We start from the raw sequence: 14421 nt of genomic DNA on the forward strand, positions 1-14421 counted from the left end.
TAATTCGTGTGTTACATGCTTGTAGATAATGCCTTCTAAACATACCGCCATCAGAGGAACGCCGCTGTTGACACCCAATTTTGACCGACCGATAATTACTTTTCGGATTGCTATCTTAATAAAAAAACATTTTTCAAAATTATTTCTTTATCAAATAAATAAATTTATATTTAGTTTTGTCAAATAAATTATATGTTCTGACATTCATAACTTATAATATATATATTTTTTGATATTTATTAATATTATTACTTTTATCTTTATCAGTTTTATTCTTAATTTAAAAAAATGAGTTTCGTACGTTCGAATATTTTTACATATATTTTATATGTGTGCATTTTCTTTATATTAAAAAAAAGTTATATATTACTTAACTAAGTTTATTTTACAATTTACTTATTCATATTAATGTGTACATATTTCATATCTATTTTAATATATCTTATATACATGTGTTTATAAAGTTATTACTTAATTAAATTTATTATATATTTTAGTTAACTATATTAATTATACGTCTATTTAGTACGTATTATATACATATATACGTCATATATGAATATGCATATATTTACATAGTATATACATAAGTAGCTACTTTAATGTTAATTAATTTAGATGATATTTTACTTGACAATTAATTGTAATTATTGTTTAATTAAATTTAATGTAGTCTATTTTTAATCTCAATTTCTTCAATCTTAACCGTAGATTGCATTTAATTCCCATTCGTTCTTATCTCTTCCACAACCCCAAAAACTCTAAACTATCTTATCATTCTTCTTTCTAAAAAAAAAAAAAATACTCTTTCTCTAACTCTCTCACTCTCTCACCCTAACTCTCTCTCTCTATACTTTTCATCTTCTTCTTCTCAAGAGAGAAGATCTTGAGAAGAAGAGCCGCCGCCTCCCTCTCTAACTCCTCTCCCTAGCACACCACCATCTTCGTCTCCACCACGACGGCAACAACACGAGAGACCACCGCTGTCCAGCAGCTCCTCGACAGCTGCAACGGCGGACAACAACTTCTCTGCTGCAACAACACGTATGACGAGCACCTCTCCTCTCACGTCACCATGGCGAACTGCGTCAGCCACCAGCGAAGCAGCAGACCCCGAGGAAGCACATTTCACCTTAATTGAAATCGATTCGGTTGTAATATTCAAGAGTTCACAAGACGGATCCGTAATAGATCCGTCCGAGTAAGTTTTCTAATCACTATTTTTTATCTTTTGATTACTTATTCTCTCTAGGAACTAGTTCTAAGACATGTCGTTTGGTGATTCAATGTAACCATTTTTTTAAATATTTTTTTTAGATTAACTTGTTTGTTTGATATGCTGTTAATATATTTAGCCTTTGTTGAAAACACCATTGCAGGTTGTTTATGCCTAAATACCTATTTAGAGCTTTAATACTTTTCTGTTTGGTTGAATATAATATGCCCCTTTGTGATTTGTTGTTGATTCTTCTTTGAATTTTTAACAATAATAAGGGTTGATTCTTGACTTTATACGATTTGATTGATAATTGATTTTCTTTAATTTTGAGGGCACCCTTAACGATTTCTCTAATAAAAAAAAAGATTTTTTTTTGAATAATTCTCTTTGTTAATGAAGCCTTGATTTAGTCTTATTTTAAATAAGTTCAATTTATTTTAGTCACTGATTCATATTTTATATAGATAGTTATTTAATTAATTATTTTTTCTTCTTTCTTGTTCTTTTCTTACTCTCCTAGATTTTACTTATTATTGTTATGGCAAATTTTTGACTTGCTTCGTTCAAATGGTTTCCTTCTTTATTATTATTTTATTTTTATTTGATTGATTATGCATATATATTAGTAGTTAATTTAGATATTTTTATTAATTACTTGCCTAATTTGGTATTACCGTTATATCATAAATGATATGCTAGCACACTAATTATTGTGTTTCCTTAAAACCCTTTCTTTTAAGCTTAATTTTTGTAAAATATTTTCCAAGTACTGATTATTGAGTTGTCTTCCTCGCTCCCTTTCACATAATTTATGAGCTTTTTATATTTATTTATTCTTTTTGGTTTTTTTTTTTGGTTGTGAATATTATTGTTCTAAGTGTTGTGATCTTGACGGACAACTTTGACATTCTTAAGCTCTATACACTATATTAACATCACAAGTGAACAAACATTTCATACCTCTGGATTACTAAAGTTATAATATTTTATATTTTGTTTAGATCCATACTTTGATTTTGTTTACTTGCAAAATCTGAAATATTATACACTGTTGGAAGTTTGAATTTTTTTTTTTATATACTTGAATACTTATTCTAATTAAATTGCATAGTTTTTATCAATTATTGATGGTGGGTCCTTTGGCATAACTTTTGACTTTTTTTTTGAAACATCTTTTGAATAAAGTTTTGATCAAATCTAAAAAGAAGATGTGGTTTTGATTTTTGTGGAGAAAATTTTGAAAATCTTGTCATATTTTGAAATGAAATACACCATCTTTGACTTATTTGTAAAATGTTTGAAATTCAAAATCTAGCTAGTGATTTTGTTGATTTCATTATCTTTTACCCATGGGTGTATCACTATTAAAAAAAACACAAACAGAGAGAAAGAGAACAACACAAAACAAAAAACACAAAGAGTAGAGAAAGGAAAAGAACAAAAAATATATTCTACTTTATATTTCTTTACACACCTAAAACGAAAACAAAAGACAGTAAGAAAAATTTCTTACATACTTTATTATTGTTTTGCTTGTTCTCAACATCACAAGTTAGATTCTATTTGCCTATTCTTCCTAACTAAAGTATCCAGGTTAGTTCCAGTCTTTCTTTATATGTTAGTTTATTATTTTAAAAATGATCTTGCTTTGTTTGTTTACTTTATCGGAGTAAAATCATATGATCATGTTATACCTCTCTATATATTTGTATATTGGTTGTGTTTTCTTTATGATTTTGCAGGGCTTGAACTTCAAAGTTCAAGACACGAGGAGTGCGAAAGTTTAAAATGTCATTATTTCGTTTACATTTTTTGTATTATTTATCCACTTACCTTTTATTTTAGTTTGTAATAATCTTGTAAACTCTACTCTGTATAATAATATACATTTTGGGAACTGTCTAAAGGGAGAGGGGAAATCTATGTGCTGCATGTTAATTAAATCATATGTCACGGTTTAAGCTTAATATTTTCAGCATATTAATTGAAACTATACCTACATGACTTTAGCATGTTAATTTTTTTTATAGAAATCATGTTTAAGATTTAATAAGTTTAATAGGCTACTTTAATAGATACAATACCTATATATTTGCTAATAAATATTTTTATAATATTATGTCATATAGAACTATGTTTATAGAATTGAATAATATTGCAAGCATATAAAACCAAGATTTTTACTGTAAGAAATATACATAAATAACGTTTTTAGTACTTAATGAATATTTTTAGTATTTTATAAGAGTTAATTTACGCTTACAAGATTACAAATATTTTTATCATATTGACTCATAGAAACTACATCTATAGAATTTAATTAATGTTTCAATACATACTTTATTTGGAAACCATGGCCAATGAAAAAATTTCTCTGTCGATTTTTGAGACCTCTCCATTTAAAAGACGGAAATTTTAGTTAGCACTGCTGTTGTTTTTAAGTTGCTGCGATATCTTATTTTCAAAAATCACGTTTCACTCATTTTTCTATCTCCATTTGAATTGCTGATTATTATTTTGGCATTGCTATCTTATTAAAAAAAAATTATACATTTATTACATTGATAACATCACTTTATATATTTCTACTTTTTGTCTCTTTATTTCATTTGTCTATTTGCTTAGGTGTGGTTTCTTCATTCTCTTTTTTACTCTAGTACTAATCTATTAGCTGTGTGAAATATTTTATTAGTTTTCATATTGTTATTTATTTTGTTGTTGATAATAGATCTAATGTCACTATTTTACGGTTCATCATTTTGTGCTAGGTTTGGAAAATGTAATCCTTCCCACATTTTTTTTATTATAAAGTTAAAAAAGGTCGATGAAGAAATTACCGTCGATTTTCAAAGCCTTCCATGTTTATAAGACGAATTTTATTTTTAGTTATTATTATTATTATTATTATTATCATCATCATCATCATATTTATTCCTTACTAACACTTATATTAAGTTTTTTACAGGTATTCAGAATTGCTTCCTGAGAAAGCTATTCGAATTAAGTTCAAATAATATGTTTAATTTATTATTGTGTATATTATTGACGTTAGGCAAACATTAAGCCATTTCTTATATTATTGTTTTAATTTATTCTTTATGTATATTTCATTACATATTTATACAATATTTTCATCTCTTCATTTTAAAAGCTGAGTTTAGCTGGGACCTGCAGTTGTGGATTTCGAAGGATGCTGATACCTTCTCTTTGAAATAACTTGAACATTTTACTTATGATCCATTGAATTTGTAGAAATTTTTAAATAATTGAATAGTTTCTAATTATCCTAAAATTATGGTGACTCCTTAAATTAAACTATTTTTTTTTAAATCTCTTTTAAACAATTGAATTGATTTTTTTTATGAATCACCATGACGTTCTAATAGGGATGTAACACTTATTATAGTTACGCCTCTGAGCTTACTATAAAATAGAATTCTATTTTTGTAGTATATATACACGCATATTTTAAAATTATTTTGATAATAATTTATTCATTATTAATATTTTACCAAGTGTCTGTACATGTATTCGGAGATATTTTTTGCAAATGATATTCAAAATTATTTTTTCTTTTCATATGATAAAAGAGTTCTTTTTTCATATGAATAAAGGGCTATTCTTTTAATATTGCATAAAAACTACCTTTTTTATATACATATACCTTTCTCGTATTTTTCTATACATAATTGGTGATAATATACTTTACTTACTTAGAACATACTTTTTTATATATACATATATTCTTATACAATTTTAGTGTATATATTTTTATATATATGTTTGTTATACTTGCAAATAATAATTTTATCTCCTCCCTTTTGATGAATTAAGTCTAGCTGGGTACCACATTTTGTGGATTTCGAAGGATGCCTAACACCTTCCCTTTGAAATAATGTAAACTCTTACCTAGAATCTAAACTGGTTTTACGCAGATTGAAACGTGAGTCATACAGATCATGCATCAAATAGATTTTCCTTATTTTTCTAAATAAATTAGGTGGCGACTCCATATAATAATTATTTTTTTTCAGAGTTCATATGTTGTGCTTTATCTAACCTCGGTTAAAAATAGGGCATAACAGCCGCCATTACTGAGGTTCCACAATCTGAGATGCCCCCACCATCTGGAGTGAGGACTAGGGGACAACCTGCACGGTCTACTGAAGCACTCTAAGAACCTACTATTTAGTCATCTCCTACTTTAAAAGCTAAGTTTAGAGGTGCCATCACTATGCTTACCCAAGTGATAGCTGGCCAGAGGGGTAACCAGAGTTCACCAGCTCCCAACTATAGCTCCCAAGAGCCATCCACTTCAGTGAGGATCCAAGACTTCTTATGGATGAACCCACTAGTCTTTACGAGTTCGAGGTTGAGGATAACCCCCAGAACTTCATTGATAAGATGTGGAAGATCCTGAAAGAGATTCATACTATGGAGGTTGATGGGGTTGAGTTGATGTCGTATTAGCTCAAGGAAAGTAGAGGTGAGGATGCTGAGCCTGCTATTTGGTATGAGTTCGAGGGAGCCTTCCTTGATCACTTCTTTCCCAGAGAATTGAGGGAGGCAAAAGTGGAAGAGTTCGTGAATTTAAAGCAAGAGGGTTTGACAGTGAAGGAGTATACTCTGAAGTTTAGATATACTCCGAAGATAGTCTCAGATATGCGGTCTAAAATGAGAAAGTTTGTCTCCAAATTGGGAAGACATGTGAAGAAAGAGTGCAAAACATCACTGTTGATTTATGACACGGATATTTCCAGATTGATGGTGTATGCTTAGTAGGTAGAGGATGATAAGAGGAGAGACAAGGAAGAGCACTTGAGTAAGAAAGAAAAATTAGTTGGGCATGAGAATGAGCAGAGGTAGAGTAAGGACAACAGGTCCTTCTTTTAGATGAGGTCTTCCAACTATGCTCCATCAATGGCAAGTACACCTGCACTTCCTAACAGGTATGATCAGCAAGGACAGAGTCACCAGAATTCCAGAGCCCAGGGTTCTCAATCCCAAGCCAGTTTGACTCAAGGTTTATAGGAAAAACCACCTTGTGGCAAGTGCGGTAACCTCCACTTGGGAGAGTGCATAGAGGGGAAAAATGATTGTTATAAATGTGGCCAAGTGGACCATTTTCAAAGGAAGTGTCTGACATGGGGCAACAGAGCCCAGTCTTCTACCACAGCACCCCCGGCTAAAGGTAATCAGAGGGGCACTACTTCATGCACGAGCGAAGGTACAAACAGTCTATATGCCATGGATAGTTGCCAAGATTAGGAGAATTCCCCAAATGTTGTGACGTGTATGATTCGAGTCTTTACTCTTGATTACCGCCTTATCCTTTGTATCTCCTTATGTGGCTAGTAGATTTGATAGAATTCTTGAGTGTCTTTTTGAGTCTTTTAGTGTATCTACTCCCGTTGGTGAGTCTATCTTAGCTGAGAGGGTTTATAGAGATTGTGATGTGTCTATCTGTCAGAAGGATACCATGGCTGACTTAGTTAAGTTGGACATGATTGACTTTGACTTAATTTTTGACATGGACTGGCTATATGTTTGCTATGCCTCTATTAATTGTAGAACTTAGATTTTTAAGTTCAGTTTCCTAAATAAGCATGTCTTAGAATGGAAGGGTAGTCATGTTGTGCATAAGGGTAAGTTTATTTCCAACCGTAGGGACAGAAAGTTGATCTCTAAAGGGTGTGTTTATAACATCATTATGGTCAAAGATAATAGTGTTGAGTCCTCTACTCTTGAGTCATTCCCGATTGTAAATGAGTCCCCTAGAGTGTTTCCTAAAGATCTGCCCAGAGTCCATCCTGATTGAGAGATTGAATTGACGTTCTTCCCGATATGCAGCCTATCTCTAATTCGCCATATAGAATGGCCCCCGCTAAGTTAAAAGAACAGTTAAAAGATCTCCTAGATAAGGGATTTATTAAACTGAGTGTCTCACCTTATGGCGCTCCTATCCTTTTTGTGCGAAAGAAAGATTATTTCTTTAGAATATGCATTGACTATCGTTAACTGAACAAGGTCACTATAAAGAATAAGTATCCCCTTCCCAGGATAGATGACCTATTCGAACAACTTCAGGGTGCCATTTGTTTCTCAAAAATAGACCTCAAATCAAGCTACCACCAGTTAAGGATGAGAGAATGTGACATACCAAACACTGCTTTCCGAACCCAATATGGTCACTTTGAATTTGTTGTTATGTCCTTTGGTTTGACCAACGTTCTTGCAATATTTATGGACTTGATGAACAGAGTATTCAAACAGTATTAGGACATGTTTTTGATTGTATTTATAGATTATATAAGAGTAAGGAGGAGCATGCTAATCATCTCAGAATTGTCCTTCAAACTCTTAAAGAGAAGGGGCTATATGATAAATTTTCCAAATGTGAGTTATGGCTTGCATCTATGGTGTTCTTAGGCCATATCATTTCTGAGATGGTATACGAGTTGATTCATAAAAGATTGAAGTGGTTAAGAACTGCCAAGGCTCACATCCTCCATTGACATAAGGAGTTTCTTGGGTTTGGTTGGCTACTACTGTAGATTTTTTGAAGTATTCTCATCGATATCTTCACCATTGACTAAGCTGACTAAAAATAACTAAGTCTCAATGGTCAAATGCTTGTGAGAAGAGTTTTCAAGAGTTGAAAACAAGACTGATTACTACTCTAGTGTTATCCCTACCCGAGGGAACATATGGTTTTGTTATCTATTGTGATGCGTCCAAAGTTGGATTGGGTTGTGTGTTGATGCAGAAGATCAAGGTTATTGCGTATGTCTCTAGAAAACTCAAGATTCATGAGAAGAATACCTGACTCATGACCTTGAGTTGGCAGCCATATTTTTCGTTCTCAAGATTTGGCGTCACTATCTTTGTGGCTGCATGTTGATGTGTTCATAAATCACAAGAGCCTATAATATGTGTTTACTCAGAAAATGTTGAACCTGAGACAAAGGAGATGGCTTGAGTTGCTTAAAGACTGCAATATGAGCATTCTCTACCATTCAAGTAAAGCTAATGTTGTTACTGATGCTCTTAATAGGTTATCTATGGGGAGAACTGCCCATGTAGATGAGGGAAATAAAGAGCTAGCCAAAGAGATGCATAGGCTCGCATGTTTAAGAGTTCAAGTTATTGACTCTATTGAGGGTGGTACAATCATTCGGAATGGAGATGAATCATCTCTAGTTGCAGAGGTGAAAGAAAAGCAAGATCAAGATCTCATCCTCCTCCAACTGAAAGATGATGTTCACAAGCAAAAGGTAATGGCTTTCGCCAAAGGGGGGATGGAGTGTTGAGGTATCAAGAAAGATTGTGTGTTCCAAGTATTGATGGCATTCGAGAGAGAATCATGGCAGAAGTCCATAACTCCAGTTATTTCATCCACATAGGTTCGATAAATATGTACCACGACTTGAGAAAAGTATATTGATGGAGTGAAATGAAGAAAGATATAGTAGAGTTTGTGTCCAAGTGTCTGAAGTGCCAATAAGTCAAAGTTAAGCATCATAGGACTTATGGAGTAGCTCAGAATATTGAGATTCATGAATAGAAATGGAAGATGATAAACATGGACTTCATTACCAATATACCGTGGTTCCACAGATAGTATGACTATATTTGGTTAGTTGTGGATAGAATGACCAAGTCAGCCCATTTCTTGCCAGTTAAGACTACAGACACTGCAGAGGATTATGCCAGACTATATTTTCAAGAGATTGTTAGAATGCATGGAGTTACTTTGTCTATTATTTCATATAGGGGAGCTCAGTTCACCTCTCAGGATTGGAAGTCATTCTAGAAAGGTTTGGGTTCAAGAGTGAACCTTAGTAATACTTTTCATCCGCAAATAAATGGCCAGGCAGAATGTACAATTCAAACCTTAGAGGTCATGTTGAGAGCCTGTGTCATCGACTTCAAAGGTAATTGGGATGATCATTTACCTCTTATTGAGTTTGCGTACAATAATAGATTTTATTCGAGCATTCATATGGCTCCCTATGATGCTCTATGTGGGAAAAGATGTAGGTCACCAATTGGTTGGTTTGAGGTTGGTGAAGCTGAATTGATTGGGCCAGACTTAGTTCACCAAGCTATGAAGAAGGTGAAGATCATCCAAGAGAGGTTGATAACTGGTCAAAGTCGCCAGAAATCCTACATTGATGTCTTTTCTCACCCTTCCCAAACTAAAACCCTGATGTTTTAGGATTCAATTAAGTCCCTTATCAGTACCTTGAACGCATAATCTCATTAACACATAGATTATTTTAGAGAGGGGATTTGAGAAGAGGGGAAAGGTTAGGGTTCAAATTCTTTAAGTAAGGTCTTCGAGTTCTTGATTAGTCTTCATTCCAGGTATGCAAGGCTGAACTAAAACATGATTTTTTTTCCTCTATGTGCCCATGATTGTGATAAGTTGATTTTGAATGGGTTGAGTCCCCATTAATGTGTTCTTGAGAATTCTTTTTTTAAAATTTACACGTTTTAATGATTATTAATAAGTTCATGCTTTTCTACAAATGAACTCCTTGAAGGTGTGATTTGAACTATTTGTTTCATAAACCCTAATAGCATGTTGATTGATATTAAATTGTATATACCTAAAGATTGAGTCTAGAGCCCTGAACTTGTGAGTATATGATTGTGATTAGGATGTGAATTTGATGATAGTGTTGATGAACTGATAGTCCTGTATTTCTTCATAATTGAACTCATGTGAATGGTCTCAACTGATTGTTGTTATAAACGATTGTCTAAAACATCTCTTAATTAAATGATTGGGAAACTGATTGTTTGAGGGGATTGATTGATAGAACTGATGAATTGAAAGACTCTGATAGAGACTTATTGATTTGGATTGATTGTCTTATGATCTTTGAGATTTGGAAGGAGTATCGAGCACCGAATTGGGTAAGAGCAAGTAATAACTCAAACTCAATAACTACGTCTCCAAATATATGAGAGAATTGAACTGTTAAGTCGGATGTTTCCTAAATTATTGTCCTAGCATGATAGGACTTGATTGGCTTTGGATCCATGATTGGTTGATTTGTTCTTACCCTGGCAAGGTATTGAACGAATGTGGCAACAACGTCTTCTTGTTGTACTATCACTGGCTCATAAGTGATGGTTGTCAGATAAGAGAAACTCCTATATATGTCTTGATAGTACTCTGATTGGATTGGATTGGATTGAATTTTATTGGATTGTATTGGAATGGATTATATATGATTGGTCTTTTTCTAAATCTTATTCTTGTTTAGACTTAGGACATCTTGATTGGGTTGTTCATCTTCCCGATTTGAGATTTCTGAGTTGATTTTATTCTACCTTGATGCATGTTTCATTCTGCTATATTACATACTCGTACATTTCATGTGCTGACGTCCATTTGGGTCTGCATTATTTTATGATGTCGAGATAAGTACTAGAGATTATCAACAAGCGCATCATTGAAGATCTATTCATATTTAGCTATTTGGTGAGTCCTTCTTACTTTCGGAGGATACCACATTTATCATTCTAGCTTTGAGTTTAGTTTTTGTCATTTGATTTGGGGTAGCTATGAACCTGTCATTGGAACCACTTAGATAGTTGATAAAGGCTTCATATACTAGATTGTGATGTTGTTGATTCGTAGCGTATTTGACTAGTTTCTTTCATACTAGTTTGTTGATTGGATTTGATAGATGGTTGGCCTTTAGCCTTGTTTTATGAGTAGTTACTTGTTAAGTGAGTCTTTCGCTGATAGAATGTGATTAAATTAAAGTATGATTGGACTAAGTGGTTCGCTTGAGTACCTGTAATGATCTTCGAGTGCCGGCCACGTGTATGATACCCTCCCATGGCGTGACAACAAATTAGCTACCAATTGCATCCATGGTTAGACTTAATATTTCCAATTGGATATTAGTTTCATACTAATTGCATACATTGGTGGACTTAATTTTCAAGTGGATACCAATTGGATATCAAATGATTACCAACATTAACTAGTTTTAGTTTTTGAGTCTACGTTTGAAAAATAATGCATACACAAAGAATTAAGTGTTACACATAATAAATATTCTGAAATCAAAATTCATTGAGTTAAAAGACCAAAAATATCAAAATATGTGTTTGTCATAATTAAACAACTAAATTAAAATAAAAAATAAATTATGACTAATTTTCAACAGGATTATTTGAACATGTCTTCCTATTGTGTCCCTCTCGACGACTTGTGTTGCACGTAATATAAAATTCCATTTATTTGGAAATCAACATACTTTCCTGTTCCATCATAAATTTAATGTATTACATGATATCAAAGTAGAAACAACTTTTATATATATTGTATACCAAATTCATGCAAATGTGTATACATTTTATAACAAAGTCATACCAATTTCATACAAACTGTGAGGAATATCTATATGTTGACACAATTTATTAAATTTTCATACAATTTTAATGCCACATATAACTATAAAGTAGATATCGAAATAATTAATAACATATTCTACAACTATACCAAAATCGCAATTGTAGACGAATTGGAAATTAAGTACCTCGTGGGTGAAATGTGTCCACCAATAAGGATACATAATGATGTGGGTGTATGCGTGTATTTGGACCAGAGGAAAGTTAAAAGTGATTTCTTCATCAAATTTTCATTGTGCGTCACATTAAGAAAACAGAGCTATGGATATGTCAGAATGTGGTTTAATGGTGGAGTGAGTTGAAAGTTTGAATGGAGAGCCACAAACTAACGTAGATTTATACTCAAATAAGTCAATCCATTTGGTCAGTATGAACCCTATAAAAGAATTTGATGATGAAGGTTCTGCTATAATCAGTGGCCCTTCAAATTTATCGGTAGATGCTAAACAAGTTTATAAAAATAGGAGTACACTTATGGAGGTGATGAGACACTACGCAGTAGTCCATAAATTTTGATTCCTTGTGATACATTCCAGTTCGGCGTAGTGAGATTTTATTGATTTATTTATTTATGATATTATATTTGTATAAAATTGATATATTAATTATACTTGTACTTTGTTGATTAAATAGCTTTTACCTTAGATGTCCTTCTGAAGATTGTTCATGATATATGAATGCATCCTATTTGAATCAATCTGGACTTTTTAAAATCCAAAAATTTTGTGGTAATCACACATGTTCGGTTAGAGAAAGGGTTTATGCATGACTTCAAGGAATAACTGGTATGCCAAATTCATATAAGTTATATTCAAATTTCATACCAGTTGAATCCAGATCAAATTCATACTGACTATATGTGCAGAGTACGCATTATGTCAATTTTCATATCAAACACATGCCATTTGTATATACAAAACACACATTACATGACAATTATAAAATTTTATATCAATACCATTCTAAAAATAATATCAATTTCATGTTGATTATAAATCTAATATATAGACTACATATCAAAATAGTACAATCAACATCTTACAATTATGCCAAATTCATGTCAGTTACATGTCATTTTTATTCACAGAGTACACATTCTATGTCAATTATATGACAAGTACAAAATTCATACCAATTCCATGACAATTACAAAAAAATAACAAAATTATCCCAATTTTAACCCAACTGTTTATACATTATATCAAGGCTGGATTTAATCCAATTTGGGGTAAACAAAAAACACAGAAAAAGTAAGTCTATGCATAATCATATCAATTAAATACAATTTCCATGTTAATTATAAATCATATCATATCAACTGCCTATCAAATTAGTACAAATTGTAAAGAAAATCAAAATCTTACCATATTATGTCAATTACATGCCATTTATATACACAAAAAATGCAGTGCATACCAATTTGATTATAAAATTCATATCAAATTCATGACAACTATCAAAAAAAATCAAATTAAGTCTGTACACATTTTACACATGTAATTTCAAATAATATGAGTCTGAATATTCAGTGGAAGGGGATTGCACCATCTTCCCCTTTCTTTTTTGCTCCTTTGCCATGGTTTCTTTATTTTTTACTGGGCTTTGTTTCTTATTGGATGTGTGTTGACTCTTCTTTAAAGGGGTTACATTCTTCCTCACAATTGTGACATTTCTCTTAACGGGTGTGATATTTTTTTGACTGATGTTTGAGTTAATATATCAAAGCTTGGTGGATTAATCTTTACAATAACTTCATCCTATGTAAATCAGGGACTCTTTCGATGTGTATGAGCAATTTTTTGAGATTTCTTCATCATGCAAAAATTTCTTTATACAACAATGAAAATGGGGGCTTTTGAAATCGTGGATAAGCTCTAGAAATCATGGGGAAGAAGGATGATTTTTTGTTTGAATGTTGTTGAATCGGATTGAAGAAAGAGAGAGTTTGGAGAAATTGATGGGGTTGTTGTATTAACGTGGGGGTGGGGGTGGAGGTAGGCGTGAGTAGCGTGTGTCAATAGAAAAAGAAAAGTGATCCCTTGATTTTAGTGAGTATTATTACACATAATTAATGCGTCATTTTTTTCTTTATCTCTCCTATTAATTGTGATAAGATTTAATATATTAAAAATATTTAATTTAAATAATTGAATTAAACACAATATGTTAAGGGTTGTAATTAAAAATTTATAAGTAGTAATTGTACAAAAGTCCGTTTATAGGTTGTAATATTAATCATTAAATAGATGTGTGGGGTGATTTTTCCTATATAAAATTTATAGTCTGTTTGGCTTAACTTATCCTTATAAGCTAAAAAAATAATTTTTTGGCTTATAAGTTATTTTCAGCTTATAAGTTGTTTTAGATAGGCTAAGCCAAACCGATCCAATTATTTTTTGGGCTTATTTTAAGCACAAAATGGCTTTAAATTGATCAATCAAACATTCAAAAAAAATTGAAAATAACTTATAAGTCAACCCAAACTGGCTCTTAAACGTGTCAAGAATGGGGAAGGTCTAAATTTTGTTTTGAGCATCTAAAGAAATTATGTTCTTTATTATGACTTTTGGCAAACTCAACTCTTCCAAGTGTTATGTCATAGCTTAAGTGACTCGATATTTTTTTGTATTTATTCTTCTTTATTATTATTTTCTTTAACCCACTATGGCGGGGTTATGCAAATTATTGTTTATGACTTACAAATCAATATGTAAAGAATATGTAGCAGGGTGCATAGAGTTAACTTTGTGGGAGGTAGAGGTAGGAGT

General features: G+C 32.0%; 1 long non-coding RNA gene across 1 annotated transcript; it reads left to right on the top strand.

Annotated features, from left to right (window-relative positions):
- Positions 1 to 765: 765 nt before the first annotated feature.
- On the top strand, positions 766 to 3075 carry LOC129902950 (uncharacterized). The gene is made up of 2 exons (XR_008770172.1): positions 766 to 2812; positions 2962 to 3075. It is a non-coding gene; the product is annotated as an uncharacterized LOC129902950 (long non-coding RNA).
- Positions 3076 to 14421: the final 11346 nt, after the last annotated feature.

This window comes from Solanum dulcamara, chromosome 1, assembly GCF_947179165.1.
Source record: "Solanum dulcamara chromosome 1, daSolDulc1.2, whole genome shotgun sequence".
NCBI classification, from domain to species: domain Eukaryota; kingdom Viridiplantae; phylum Streptophyta; class Magnoliopsida; order Solanales; family Solanaceae; genus Solanum; species Solanum dulcamara.